Below are 14,521 nucleotides of genomic sequence, written 5' to 3'. Positions count from 1 at the left end.
TAATGCTTATGACTATTTAGTGACTGAAGGCTTCATCTTCTGAGACTTATCAATACCTATCTCAGTCAACAGGAAGAAGGAAAATGAATTTTTTACAGTGGACGTTCATCATCTTTAAAATGGAACTGTCGTTAAGACGGACCCCCGACAAAATAGCTGACATTTAGCGTACTTAAGGTACATTATTCATGAAACTCTCACAAGGAAATAGATACAATAAGCCAAAAGAGGTCTGTTAGACAAGGAGAAGTAAGAACTCTCCTGGCCCATTTGCACCATCAGTTGAGTTTCTGTGGTTGTTTTCACCTCGCTGGTCCCCTCATCCCACACCAGCAACCGTGTCTGAAAGCATGTTCCCTTTTTCCTAACCTGTTGACTGTTCAAAACTGGAACGTGGTGGGAGAGAGGTTCAGGGTGAAGTTACAGGAGATGGAGCGAGCTGCGCTGATAGCTCTCTGATCTTTCAAGGGGATTCCTCCTCCTCACCGCCACGCATTCCTCAAGCTTATCATGTGCTGGCTCTCATGCTTGTTGGGCCCCTCCAACTGCTAACCAAGCAGAAAGCACATTTTTTATCTTGCAAAGCTAAGTGTTTCTTGCCAGACAGGGAGTTAAATCAGCTCACCAAAAGGTCTAATGAGTGCTATACTTTGAATAATAGAGTGGAAGCGGAACCATAAAGAAAAGGTAGAAAAAAGAGGGAATACAACCTCTTCCTTTTAGATCGCTCATCAAATCGCACACAAAGTCTTTGTACACTTGTGATCCGTAGAAAGAAAAATCCATGAAAATTAACAACAAACAGCCCACAGTCCATTTAGCTCAGCTATTCTGCCAGCTAGGAGTAGTCAGCGCTGCAAAGAGATTAAAGTGCCTTCAACCAAAATACTTTATAAACGGGGGTTCAGATCTTGATTTTTGGTGCCTGGTAAAACAAATGCAGCCACAGCTCTAGGATGGAAACACGCTGTGAGCAGTCCTGACAAGGTTAGGAGGAGTGAGAACCACTCCCGCCTCAGAACGGATTTTGTCAAAGTCTAAATTCTAGATATTCAGCCCCTCTATTCTTGTGCTTCAGCAAAGAACAGGGACGGCGACTTCAAAGTAGCTTTACAAGCTACTTTTTGTGCCATACAAGGGTCTGGGGTTGCTGTAATTGTACTGGAGCCCCAACCACAGAATACTGCAGGGCTTTCCAGATTCCTCTCCTCCTGTCATCTTGTACGCCCCACGACTGAGCGCAGGACTGGTACAAATGCCTTACGCGAGTTTTATTTGACTGAGAAAGCTTCTGGTACAATTGGTATTCTCAAGTGGCGGTTTCCACCCAATTCAAAAGGACTCGTATAAAGGCAGATGGTTTTGATTCCAGGACTCCTTGTTTGTGCCAGAGGTCTGAAAGCTCCATCCTTCCCGTGCTGAGAAGGGCAGGTCCCCAAGCACACCCACAGGCATCGGGGCTGGGTGGGAGATGGATGCAGCCTCGGGCATCAACCGACGCTAAGCAGGAAAAATGCTCTCAGCAGGAATAACCCTTAGAAGAACCCGAGGAAAAAGAAAAAGCACAATAAGCGTTGTCTCTGCTGCTGCGTGGCTGCCCACCACTTGAACAATGTAGGGATCTCTGGCGGATCCCTGAGAAACCCCAAAGCAGCTCCCGTAGCCTGTGCCAAGGGCTGCAGAGGGGTGATCTGACAGTTGCCGACTGCAGACCGACTGAGCAGCCAAACCAATCTGCCCTGCATTTCTTCCACCATTTCTTATCAAAATACTGACCTGATACAGGGATGATCTTACAAAACATAATAAAGTCTGCTGCTGCCAAGGAATGATTGCTGCTAGCTAACATTTATTTTTCCACAATTATATTCAGGGCTGTTGAGGGCTCGGTTGTCCTTTCGAGACAGACCAGATCAAGGAGTGGTGCACACAGTACATCATCCCAGGATAAATCCGGGGAGGCTCTATGACTCAGAAATGAGTCACTGCTCCTCCTCTGTTTCTTCCAGACTCTTGGGGGCGTACTAATTTATTGTCGGTCTGTATCTGCAGTAAATTATTACCCCCAGCTCAGCTCTCCTGCGCAGAAGGAATTCCGACACGTTCTGCTCGTCCCTTGTCTCTCGGGAGGGTTGAACAGATGAACAGACGCACTGCACCACTGCACACCGAGATCTAAGGGGAAAGCAGAGAAATGGGGGAGTTGTATTTTTCTTCCTTGTCCAGGTTAATTATTTGGAACTATTCTTCCTCCCAACGCCCCAAAATCCCAATTACTAAACTAAGATTGACCTTTCAGAGAGTTATTTCTAAGAACTTGGATAAAATAAGATAGTATGACTCAAACAACAGCAGGAGAGTGTCTGCATCACAGTTAAGCCACACAAATTGCTTTCACTGTCAGAATCAAGTATTCTAAATAAAAAACAAACCCAAGAATGATTAATCTTTTTTTCTCTTTAGGAAGACAGATTGAAGTATCCCAGCGGAGCTAGACGGGAAGTGTTTAAACAATGCCTACTTAGTCTCCAGTGAGCCTTCACTAGTAGGAATACGAGCTTTAGGTCGGAAAGGGAAACAATAACTGAAATAACAGATTTTTACATATGCATGTACAAGATAAATATATTCAGAGAATGACAGAAAAGCATGAAAAGGTACTGAACAGCCAATAGGCCTGTTCAGCTCTTCACTTCCAAAGTTCAGGAGCCTGAGGACACTGAGGATACAGTAGAAAAGCATAAAAATTACCATTTTTCCAGTGGCAATGCTGATTTAAGAATTTCTTTCCCCATGTCATTCCCCATGCTCATTTTTCCACCTCCCTCACCGCTGTCTATGTTTCACGAGACAGTTTTCAATGGCAGCACTGGCTTAAGGTCCTACCCCTTCACTGCCTCCTACTGCTCATCCCCAGCCTTGTGCCATCCTGGCACAACTCTTTGCATGGCCAGGCGCTGAATGCTCTATTCTGCAAAGACAGGTGCTGGTGGACCTCAAACGGCCTTTCAAACCAAAGAAAGAAAGAAAAAATAGTTGTAGAATGGCAAATAGCAACGAAAGAGAATGACAATTTTTGGAATTATGTGTGTTAAAATGTAAACATATCCCAAATTTCTAAATAACGACTTTTAACATGAGTATACTGCAACTTAAAATCATACGTATTCACAAATTTAATTGTTAATAAATTATATTACCAATAAATTGATTCTCCTATTCGTAAAACATTGCATATTAGTTTTCGCCACACTTCTGGTTAGTCTTGGCACAGGCTGGCCCTTCAACTTACATCGTCTTAAAAGCAATGGTTTCCAATTTTCCCCCCTTCCTTAAAATTTTTCAGAGACCATCATTATTATATAGAAACCGATTCTGCTGGCCAGCTGCAGGCTGCTGGCTGGGATGCGGCAGATCGCTGGCAGCGAGCACAGCAGGGGATTACGGGGGATCACTGTCTTCGTGGAAGCAAACCTGGAGGGAGATGTTCCCAACAACACTGCAGACCTAACGAGCGCCCAGTTTGCTGGGAAGAGCCAGCAGCGAGGCTGCCAGACCGCTGCTTCGTGCTGTGCTGTTCTAACATTCATTTAGCACAGTATTTCTCGTACTTGTTTACTGTTTGCAACGCAGTGGAGCACTCTTCTGATAAATATGCTACAACAAAGAAGGCGGGCTCCCGCCCAGTGACTCCTACGTATGAACGCAGCACAGCTACGTAACAGTAGCGCACATGGACAATGCTGGGGGGGCTGGAGAACTGGAGACGATTAATACATATAGTGGGATTCCGTGAAGAAAAAAGGAAAACTTCAGCTCTATCAGTAGGTATTTTACCACTGCGGAGAACAACAATAAGTCGTAACCAAACGATGACATCCTAGAGAAAACAGAATTCCCTACAAAAAGCTCGTTAAGAATAGCTTCCATGTTACATCACGGAAACCTCGTTTAGGAAATTTAATATCAGAAAGAGAACAACTCTGAAGTGGCAAGGAGATAAGCTGTTAATAAATTTTCCCATCCCCCGTTTCTGTGATGCTGTGGCCTAACGTTCAAAAATATCTCCATCCTACTTCTGTCTTAGGGAATTTGGTAACTCTGAAAAATAGATGAAAAGCTGGAAGAGTGAGGTGTGCTTGAATTTGGATTCCTCCTGGCAGAGGCAAACAGCACTGGAGCTACCAGCTGAGGCCAGTCCATCCGCTGGAATGCAGCCGCCGGAGCCAGGCTGATGGATGCTGACAGCCCCGCTTTCATCTGGCAGTGTCCCCGCCACCAGCTGCGCCAGGGAAAGAAAGAACGCGCAGGAATTCACAGCATTCCCCCTCTGATTAATCCCCGGCTGTCCCGCTGCGCCTGAATGAATTGGGCTAGGGATTCGTAGCTCTGCTGGGGGAGATTTGCTGATTTCTTTGAGCCCCCCTGAGGGGAAGTGATATAGAGAGCAAATAAGCAGCGGGCAGTGCTGAAGTGATGTAATGGGCCGGGGCATGAAAGCCCCTCGCCTCCGCTCTACCCACCTCTACTGGTCTTTTCTCCGCATGCAACGGGGAGTGGGTGCAGGGGAAAACTTCACGCTGTTGACACAGGCTGTAGCTTTACAGGTGATTTATAAAGCGCACTCAGACTTTCCTAGCTGAGTCCTGGGCAGATTGGCCTAATTACAAGAAAAGACATAAATAATGGTTAAGCCAAGAGCTTGGGAGCACAGAGGCAGCTTGGTGGCAGCCTGACGCGGGTGACTGAGGATGAAGACAGGTAAGTGCCAGGGTGCAGGGCTCCAGTCCAGCCCCAGCCCTCAGCAGCCGCCCCAAACCCTCTGCCCTGGCTCCTTCCTGCTTTCCAGGACAATAATTAGATACCAAATCAAGGTGCCATTGTAAAAACGAGAACTAAGATAGGGGGAATGGTGGGAAGGCTCTGGAAACGTTACACTTCAGAAACTAACCCAAATCCCAGGAGAGAGTCACTAAGGGATCTGGCTGATGAACGAGGTATATGTAAAAATGTGCATTTGAATTCTAACTTCTCTTACACAGGCCTTGCTATAAAATAACATCACTGTACCATCCTGACGCTTGAAAAAATCGTTCATTCGCAATCAGATGCTCGTAATTAAGATGTAGAGTTTGTAAGTATAAGCAAAGCTTTGCATCTCTCTCTTTGTTTCCCCAAATAAGTTTGTGTAAAAGAGAAACGCATTTTCTTGCAGGGCGCCCTTGAGCCAGCCCCAGTTTCTATTTTCACGATCCAGAGGATGGAAACGTGACAGATGATCTGTTTTTCCCACCTGGGTGATTCACACATAAGTAGTAATCTCTGACATTTAGAAATCAGCAAGATTTTCTAATTTTTTTTACTTTAGTTTTGTCATTGTTTTGTGCATGTTTTGAAATCTAGTATGATAACTCTGAGAATATTTAGATATTACATATTTATATATACATATTATATTTATATATATAAGTGTAATGAACACAACTAATAAATAATCACAAAGAAACCAGAAACTGGCATCTGGATTATTTGGCCCATTATAAATACGAAACACACGGTTCTGAATATAGCACTGAAAAAATTCACGGCAGATAACTTAGGATCATGTTGTAGCAAGGAAAGAAATGAAAAGACATTCATTTCAAATACTGTTCTAATTCAAATCTATGTCCAGACAAAGCGCACTCATTGGGTAAACCGTTAATTGTGGATTAATTACCCAGCCCAGCCACCAGCTTGCGCTTTTGCCTTAGTCTTTTCCACGAAGGGGTGGAGGGTGAAACTGTTTTTCTGAGCAGCTGTAACTAACCCCCTTCTGTGTACGCTACCTGTTCTGCTCACAGGCTCCCATTTTCTCTTTTTTAATATATTGGTATTGTTTTAGATTCAGATTACATAATCTTTTTTCACTAATTTTGTACCTTTACAAATGGTGCTCCTGAGTTCAGAACTGGAATGCTGCCGCAGTTCTGGTATAAAAATCCCTGATGCGATAGTCACTTCTGCAGCAGGTAATTATTACTCTGGCATTAACGAAGCCGCTTAAATACACCGCTGTTGTTCTGCTGAGCCCAGAGGATAATGGTCAGAGACCTAAAATGAAAAAATAGGATTATATTTTCAAAGCTAAAAACATTAGAACTGGAAACCTCTTTGAGGTTTTTGTGGAAAAATTCACTCTGCTAACTGCATATCCCAGCCACGGGTTCTTGGCTTCCTATAACATCCTCCTGACGAACACTTCAAAGCTCCCCGTTTACAGCGATTCTCGGGTCACCAGTGCGGACTGCATCGACCGGAGGGGCAGAGAGGGCTACACGCGCAGTCCCCCAGCTCCATCTGCCGCGGGACGCGCTCAGTGCCACCTGCCAGCACAAAACCTGTCGCTCTTCCGTACCATGGGGACGTTCACCCCGACTCACAGGGACTTCTCATCCCAGCTTCAAAACCAGAGGAAACCAAGACAACGGAATTAAGCGACAACCTTCCTGTCCCAAAGCAGGGCCAGGTCTGGAAGCAGCGAGTTTGTGCTCCCAGTTACAGAGCTCTTTCTCTGACAGTCCCGATTTTACAGTGTTGCTATAAATATTGGATTAAAGTATCTTGCAAGGACAAAATTTAAATTCCCTTCCATTTCTTCAGCACTGTTCATTCTGTTATCCAAAATAGCTTCTTAAAAGTACCAGGTTGCTTCCAGTTTGAAAGCCTGTGTTCCTTTTTTATTTTATTGCTAACAATACCAGTGGAAAAAAGACACCGTTAGAATTGAGAACCCACTGCTAGGTGGTTTTTGTCATCTTAAATGATTAAATTGTGGTCATGAAGGATGAATGCTGAAAAAAGGATCTTGTCAGGGAAAACGGGTGAAATTTGAAGGCTGCTTTTATGCAACAGTGAGGCTGAGAGCTGCAAAGGAACCATAGGTGACCCTGGTTCAAAAAGATTCCGAATCAAAAGATCTAGCCAAAGACTTAGAGGTTTCAAGAAGGCTTTATTCACGGCTGTGTTGTAACGGCCGTATTGAACAGTCTCTGAGAATCTTTCAGTCCCCGCTTTCCAGCCCAGCTGAAGAGCTCCCCCGCGGCGCCGGCGCCTGCAGTTGTTGAATAAATGTTTCTCACACTACAGCTCAATTAAGTCAAGGCTATCAGGGAGAAGATGATCCAAGTAATTCACTAGCCTGTGTAGTAGAGGAAACCCACTAGAGCCTGGAGAATTCATCAATCTTTTAAAATGCACCTTACTTTACAGGGTGTTTTGACTCTGATTTTTCTTTTTCATTCTTTTCCTGGCATTGTTAGTGGTTCCCTGTGTTTCACAATCAATGTCATGGAGCACATACGTAATTTGTAGTGCTAAGCTAAACATGCTACCAATAACTAAAATTCCAACAAAGCAGCGTACCACGATATAATACTACAAAGGAGTACATTCAAACCAAGTATAAAATACTTCCAGTATGAAGATACAAAAGAATTCGCTGCAAAGACTCACAAAAATATAAGCATTGCATAAAAGGATCTGTAATGACTATTAATTTTTCATCACGTTTCCATTTCAGTTGTGGTGGTTGCCAGCAGGAGAAATGCAAGCTATTTGATGTGTAAGTCTATTGCTTCTTAAAGATTGTGGTTTTCTAGCCCCGACGCTTGCCGTAGATTTAAATGCTGAAGTGCCTTTTCAGAACGCCACTCCTCATCGTTGTTTGTGCGCTCTGTTCTTCTCTTCCTGCAAAATGTTAATTCACATGTTACCAATTACTGGATCCTTGACAAAACAAGTAGCAGCAAGAAGAAACCCCTGTGGTTTTTATGATAATAGTAAGTAGAAGTCAAGTTAACATTTCATGCCAAGTGGATCAGGAAAGCAGTAACTGGAGAAGGATTTTTTTGGTATCGCTGCAATATCTTGTCTGGCAATAGCTTATGTAATTTTCTATATATTGTTGCTCGATATTCAGTTCCTTGGTGAAACTTTACACCAAAACTCAAGGTAGAGATATTCTACAAATCACGGTGAATTTCACCGAGTTCAAAGCTCACGGATGAGTTTTTTTGTCTTCAAAAAAATGCCTTCCATGATTTCAAAACAATCCAGCTTTGCTGAGGAGGCAAATTCCAGCTTTTTGAGAAAGTGAACAGAGTTACTTTTAAAGATGTGAAAAGACACATAAACTTTTCCAAATTTTTGAGGATTACATTATGGCTTTTACAGCTAACGTCAATGGCAGAGTGGGGCCAAGCGTTTGGGAAGCAGAGGCTGGAAATTGTGAATTCGGTACACGTATATGCATGTACGCACATCAACGGAAGGTACTAACCACACTTTCAAAATAAATTTTGATCTTTCTTCCTTTTGAACAAAGACTATTCATTACAAATAAAATAAACACCAGGGGATTGGAGAACTCAGTTCAGCACATATATATACACGTATCACGTATGTTGATGCTGATTGCAACAGGGCGATGGAACACCAAATTTGTCTTCTAATCTGACCTTTTTCATGGTCAAATCCCGAACACTGTAAACAGAAATGAATAAAGCCATTACTTGGATGCACACAAATGCTGGCATCGAGCATTCCGCCTCGGTTCCTCTTCCCTCCCAAGAAGGCTGATGGCCCCAGGATGGAAGGATGGACCAGGCTGCCCTGGGGCTACTGGCCAACAGGGTGGCCCTGCCCCAGCCCCAGCACCCACAAGGACTGTAAGGCTCTTCAAGAAGATCCCGAAAAAGTGCAAAAGAGAGAAGGACAGAAAACTACTTGAAGGGTTTTTCTTCGTGCTTTTGGTTCTATATCACTCTGTCCTCTTTATGTGGCATGAAAATCGCAGTAAATGGTATTTTTATCCCTTTCTCTGTTACATGGTTGGAAAAAATTGCTGACAGAAACTGCCAACATTTTCCACTAATAACTATAATGCTGTTTCACTGGTATACACATCTTTTTACATTAGAGCGGACCACTTTAGGGGCTTCTAATGATGACTTAAAGCAATGGAAACCTCTCTGATATGAACTGATTTGGGGATCCAGTTCTAAGGGGATATGGAAAAAGAAGTGGGATTACAAGCCGACAAGTCGTTAAGAGTCTAACAGGAGCCAACACATGCATCGAGAAGGTGTGGATATGCAGACTTGGAACTACGCATTTAGACTCTATTCTTCTTTCAAGTAACATTTTCCTGACAACAGAAAACAAATACGTCACATTCGCCACAAATGTGCTGTACGTAACAGCAGTTCCTACAGCATCGATATTATATTTACTTAGTGATTCATCCCCTTCCTCTGTATGTTTATCTAACTACCCTAACCACATCCAGTTACCAACTACTAGCTACAAACGGCCTTACAAACCCAAGTTCAAGGGACTCCAAACAGTTGAACACAGACTGAGGCTTTGGTGTCACCACTCAGCGCCAAACATTTGCACAGGAGAATAAATCAATCAGCGCTTTCCTAGAACAAAATACCAGTGGGCAACCTCACTATTGCAGAGGAGGCAATCTCCGTCTCCTCTGAACCATAAAAAGCTTTCAGACGACTTCAGAAGACTCTTGATTAGGCCTTTAAAATGGAGGAAGCAACAGATCTTCTTGTATTTGTTGCACATTGAAATGGCTGAACAGTTTTTCAGGACCCATTGAGTGATTTCAGATAATATTACAGGTAAAATCAACACGTGATTTTCCAGCTTTGCCATTAAAACCCATGGAAGTCAAACTTATCTTTCTTCTGATGTGGGTGTCACCACTAGTTACCTGGATTCCTAGACTGAATTCTGTTCTCTTCAGCTCCTGTCAGCGCAATTCAGGACAGACTCTGGTCCTGCAACGGGGAATTGTACACAGTATTAGATTACGCCTTAACTAGAATTCAGTTCTGCTCCTTTAGGTCTGTGCATTTTACAGGAATAAGACAAATCAGAAACTCACATTTTTCAGTAATGTAAGCAAGCGTACGCACTCCTTGTCTTCTCCAAATAAGCTGTATTTGTAATTATTTGTAATTGTAATTATTATTGTAATTATTATGCAATTGTAGTTATTATTTAATTATTCATGGGTTTGTAAACTCTTTGTGGCAAGAGACAAATGCCAAATCCAACAGCCACGGACCGGACTGTCACTCTCATATCCCTCCCTCATCCTCTTTAATCTCTCCCAGGAGTTTGGCCTCACAACATTTTCAGGAGAGGGGCAGAGTCTGAGGCAGAAGAGCTTCCATGTATGAACAGAGCTGCATAGGATTTCACTCTTTTGCGAATTTCTTTTTTAAAGTATTCCCAACACACGTGTAGGCCTACATAATAATCTTTTAGCTTAAAAGATTAATTATGAAGTCCTGAAAGCTCTCAGCTGCTGAAATTCAGAGCCCAAACCACATTCCTTCCTCCTTCAGTCTCACTTTTCCACAGGACGTGCCACCAACAACAGAAGACATTCCTCTGCATGAGAAACAGAGAGGCGGGTACCTTCAAAAGCTACTTTCAACTCCATGAGAACTATCTCCCAATGCTCCCTTGGCGGTCAGTGGAGAAACGGGCACTTCCATATGCCTGTCCTGGAATACCTTCCTTTTTATAGGTGTTGTAATACAGCTACTGGCTTGTACAGCTGTAATCATAGAATCACAGACTGGTTTGGGTTGGAAGGGACCTTAAGGCCCACCCAGTGGCACCCCCTGCCCTGGGCAGGGACACCTCCCACCAGCCCAGGTTGCTCCAAGCCCCGGCCAACCTGGCCTTGAACCCCTCCAGGGATGGGGCAGCCACAGCTTCTCTGGGCAACCTGGGCCAGGGGCTCACCCCCCTCACAGCCAACAATTTCTGCCTCACATCTCATCTCAGTCTCCCCTCTTCCAGTGTAAAACCCCATGGCTCCTCCCCCTGCTACAGGGTCCCTCCCCAGCTTTCCTGGAGCGCCTTTAGGGCCTGGCAGGGGCTGGAAGGTCTCCCCGGAGCCTTCTCTTCTCCAGGCTGAACCCCCCCCAACTCTCCCAGCCTGTCTTTGTGAAGGCAGACCTGGCCCTCCGCATCTCTTTATGTGTGGATTCATAAAACCTCAAATCATACAAAATAAGAAGCTGAACAGTATGGGAGCAGCCCTTCATCTGATATACCCTCAGTGGAACTTACATTTACTTATGTTAGCTGAGGATTTGGCTCCCAACTTCTGCATTTAGTCTCTCATTTTCAGAGCAGTTCGTTTCACTCCTGTTCTCTCATATCTTCCAGCAACTAAAATAAACTTCTTAACACTTTGTACCCATTCCAGATACTGCGCTCAGCATACCTGCCACGGCTCAGCTGTTCCTTTTGTATAGATGCAAATACACCAAATGGGTAAAGAAAATTACCTTTTTTTGACAAATGTGTTTGGAATCAATTGAATCTATTTTAGAATGATGTAAGCCCTGAAAAATGCTGTGGGACTGTCCGAGTCTGTTAGCACTTTTAAGTAAACAAACAAAACCTGCTTTAATTCAGACAAATTTCCAGGCCACAATTGTCAGAACACCACTAAAAGCTCTTGGGTATTAAAAAACAAAATCTAAATAAGAAACAGAAGCTACATAAGGAGGAGGGCTCTGTGGGAACCTTCCTGCCTTTGGTCTGACAATCCAAAAAGTGTGTTCTGGTTTCCCCCAGCATCCGGTGCACTCCAGCAAGTTTCTAAATAAAGTTGAGTAAAAACTTCACTCAAAGCTTTAGCGTTCCTTAAATGGCATGTCTCATCTTTGCTGGCAGAGCTGCAGCTCGTCTTAAAGTAAGCATCCACATCATTAACATTTTTCCTAAATGCTACTCTATATATTCTAAATGCTCCGCTCAAAAGTTGCTAAAATAAGCACTCAAAAATAACAACTTCAAACGCTTGCACAAGGTTGCATCCATTCAGAAGAGCTATTTTTCCTTACCTCACTCGATTTCCCTTCAGTGTTCATCAAACAAAGGATGCGCCGTGCCATGACAAGAGAGAAAGGCTAGATTTCAGCTCGAGGACTAACATAAGTCAATTAGAATCTATTGGCTCCTAATTACAGGATTTGTTATTTATCCCAGGCTGCCTCCCAGTACAAAAAAAACTGGTGACTGATGCCTTCTCTTCGTGACAAACATTCACTTAGATACATGTGGAGGCTGAAATGCGATGAAGAGTGTTTCCTTTTCCTTTCCTCCGAGCAAGCAGCATTCAGCTTTCATGAGAATGTTTAATCCCCTTTTATCCCCGAGTAAAAGCAATCCGTACCACACATAGCATATTCCGATTGCGAACACAGATTCTATCAGCTACTGGAAAACCTGTAAAATAATACAAGCCAATCCATTAACTGCAAAAGGTATTTTAAACAAATCCTGCAGATTAAGACCCCATAAAATGAAATCGCTGTGCAACACTAGCATTTTAGAGATAATCTATTTTATGAAAGTCTAACAGTTAATTATGGAAAATGAAATAAGAAGCATGAAAATTATAATTGAACAGTAGTCCCTCTGATACATTCACAGAATACAGTCCTAAAAAATCTTATGAATCCAGGGAAATGATATATGGGTCAACTTAAAAAAAAAAAAAAACCACACAGAAAAAAACAGGAAACCCAAATCTCACTTTAAATACATATTCAAGGATTAGCATCAGCAATTCCTTCTTCGGCAAGCTAAGCACCCAGCATTTTCACTACCGTCCACACCTCTTTGAAGTTCAAGCCTCCTCAAATGTATTCTCCTGCCTTATGCGAATTTCTGCCACCACTCTTTCCTTCCCCATTATCACCTGCACCACAGAGAGCAGGAAAATTCACATAAAATCCCACAGGAAATGCAAAAGATCTATATAAAGCTGCAAAGTGTCTTCTGTCTCTCATCTTCAGTTCTTTACAAGTTTCTCAGGCTGTTGGGAGAAGAGAGTCCTGGTTACACCATGGAAGGAGGGAAGACATGAACTGAAATAATCGACAACCACCATCACGAATGCCCCAAACCAGCCTGGACGGTGCAGCAGGCTGCTAACTTCATACATGGGCTATGCTGGGAACCTCTCTGTGGCTGGATCAGTGCCTACAACGCGCTTCCAGATCGGGGTTTCTGTTCAAAAGTTTAATTATCAGTAACAAACGCCCACCACTTGCCTCATTCTGGCTGGTCCAGAATTAATGAGCATTTTAGGAGAGTGCAAATCAGATCTGTGATCCTGTTTTTTTTAAAAGGGATTCTTTACAAGTGCAGACACCCCACCCCAGATCTAGCGTGACCCTCTTCTACCCCTGGAGTGTCTGTGTTGCCCTGGAGTGCCACTTTTTTCCGGAGAGCGCAGCAGCCCTGCCCGCTCCTCCCCGGGCTCAGCACAGACCTTCATCTCCCTGCCACAAGCGTCGGGACAGCAGGTGACACTCCGGAACGTCCCAGGACATCTGAAGCCACCCAGGGCAGCGGCGCCGCTTCCCACAGCTCCACCTGCGCTGAGTTTCTTGATGTGAAGGAGCACAGTATCAAAGACAGTCCTACCTGCTTTGAGTGCAAAAGGACAAAAAAAAGAGATTATTTTAAATTAGTACAGCTCAGCAAATCTTAATTATTACAGTCAAGATTTTTAATAACATACAACTTATTTACCTACACATTCTTTCTCCTGCCTATGCTGGATACTTACATTCACCAACATATTAGTCATTGCTTAATTATCACTACGAAGCCTTATTAATATGTATGGATAAAGAGCTCTCCGGCAGGAATGCATTTTAATGAAGTCGCTGAAAGGCAACAAGCAGCAATTTCTAGAAGGTTATGCCATGACTAACAATAGCAAACTGACTGAAGCAGCCTAGGGACAGGATGAGGTATGGAAGGAAAAAAAAAAATCAAATTCATTTTAATGATAAACTTAATTAGAAAGCGTTTAGGCATTTCGACTGAGCGGTTGCAGCTTTGAATGGCTTACAACTATCCTTGAGAGGAATGGTGTCTCTCAAAATGTCGCCTGCAAGTGCCCAGCAGTGTTGTCTCCAGGACATGTAACACGCTGTGTGAAAGGACGAGGTTGAAAATGAGACATATTGTCCCCGCCCTGTACTTAACGGCGAGCAAAGCACCAGCGCGTTATTTCTGCGGCTACAGTCGGGTCTGTAGCATTCTATATTGCCCAACAACGTGTAATTTACAAATCAAATGTATATATTTGGACTTATATTTCTGTATATAATTGGACTTATTTCCTAGAGCAGCGATTCACTTTGCTCCTTGTCTTACTTTTGTAACATTCGCCCTCCCAAGGCGACGTTACCCCGGCCCTCCTGAGGGCCCAGGCCCAGCATGGCCATGCCCGGGCACCCAGCGGGGACTGAGGCGGCCCCAGACCCGGCTGGGGGACCTGAGGCACCGGGGGACACCCGGCTCCAAGGGGAACCTGGCCCAGCGCGGCTCCTTCGGGAGGGAGCACCCTGCAGCAGGGCCCCGCTCTGCCTGTGTGGGGCCCGCGGCCCGGCCCGGCCCGGCCCGGCCCGGCCCGGCGCGG

The 14,521-nt window shown here is 44.0% G+C and overlaps 1 long non-coding RNA gene across 2 annotated transcripts; it reads right to left on the bottom strand.

The window, feature by feature from the left end:
* Positions 1-1,879: 1,879 nt before the first annotated feature.
* Positions 1,880-14,491, bottom strand: LOC134519480 (uncharacterized). Of its 2 annotated transcripts, none has more exons than XR_010072235.1 (9): positions 14,257-14,491; positions 13,361-13,518; positions 12,702-12,901; positions 11,925-12,309; positions 9,767-9,833; positions 7,495-8,523; positions 5,922-6,093; positions 4,524-4,660; positions 1,880-2,175 (listed from the first exon to the last, which is right to left on the bottom strand). It is a non-coding gene; the product is annotated as an uncharacterized LOC134519480 (long non-coding RNA). The 2 variants fall into 2 exon arrangements; XR_010072236.1 differs by having other exon boundaries at positions 7,495-7,728.
* Positions 14,492-14,521: the final 30 nt, after the last annotated feature.

This window comes from Chroicocephalus ridibundus, chromosome 8 (genome assembly GCF_963924245.1).
Source record: "Chroicocephalus ridibundus chromosome 8, bChrRid1.1, whole genome shotgun sequence".
Lineage (NCBI taxonomy): Eukaryota > Metazoa > Chordata > Aves > Charadriiformes > Laridae > Chroicocephalus > Chroicocephalus ridibundus.
The sequence above is the reverse complement of the archived record's forward strand: the minus strand, read 5'-3'. Positions and strand labels throughout refer to the sequence as shown.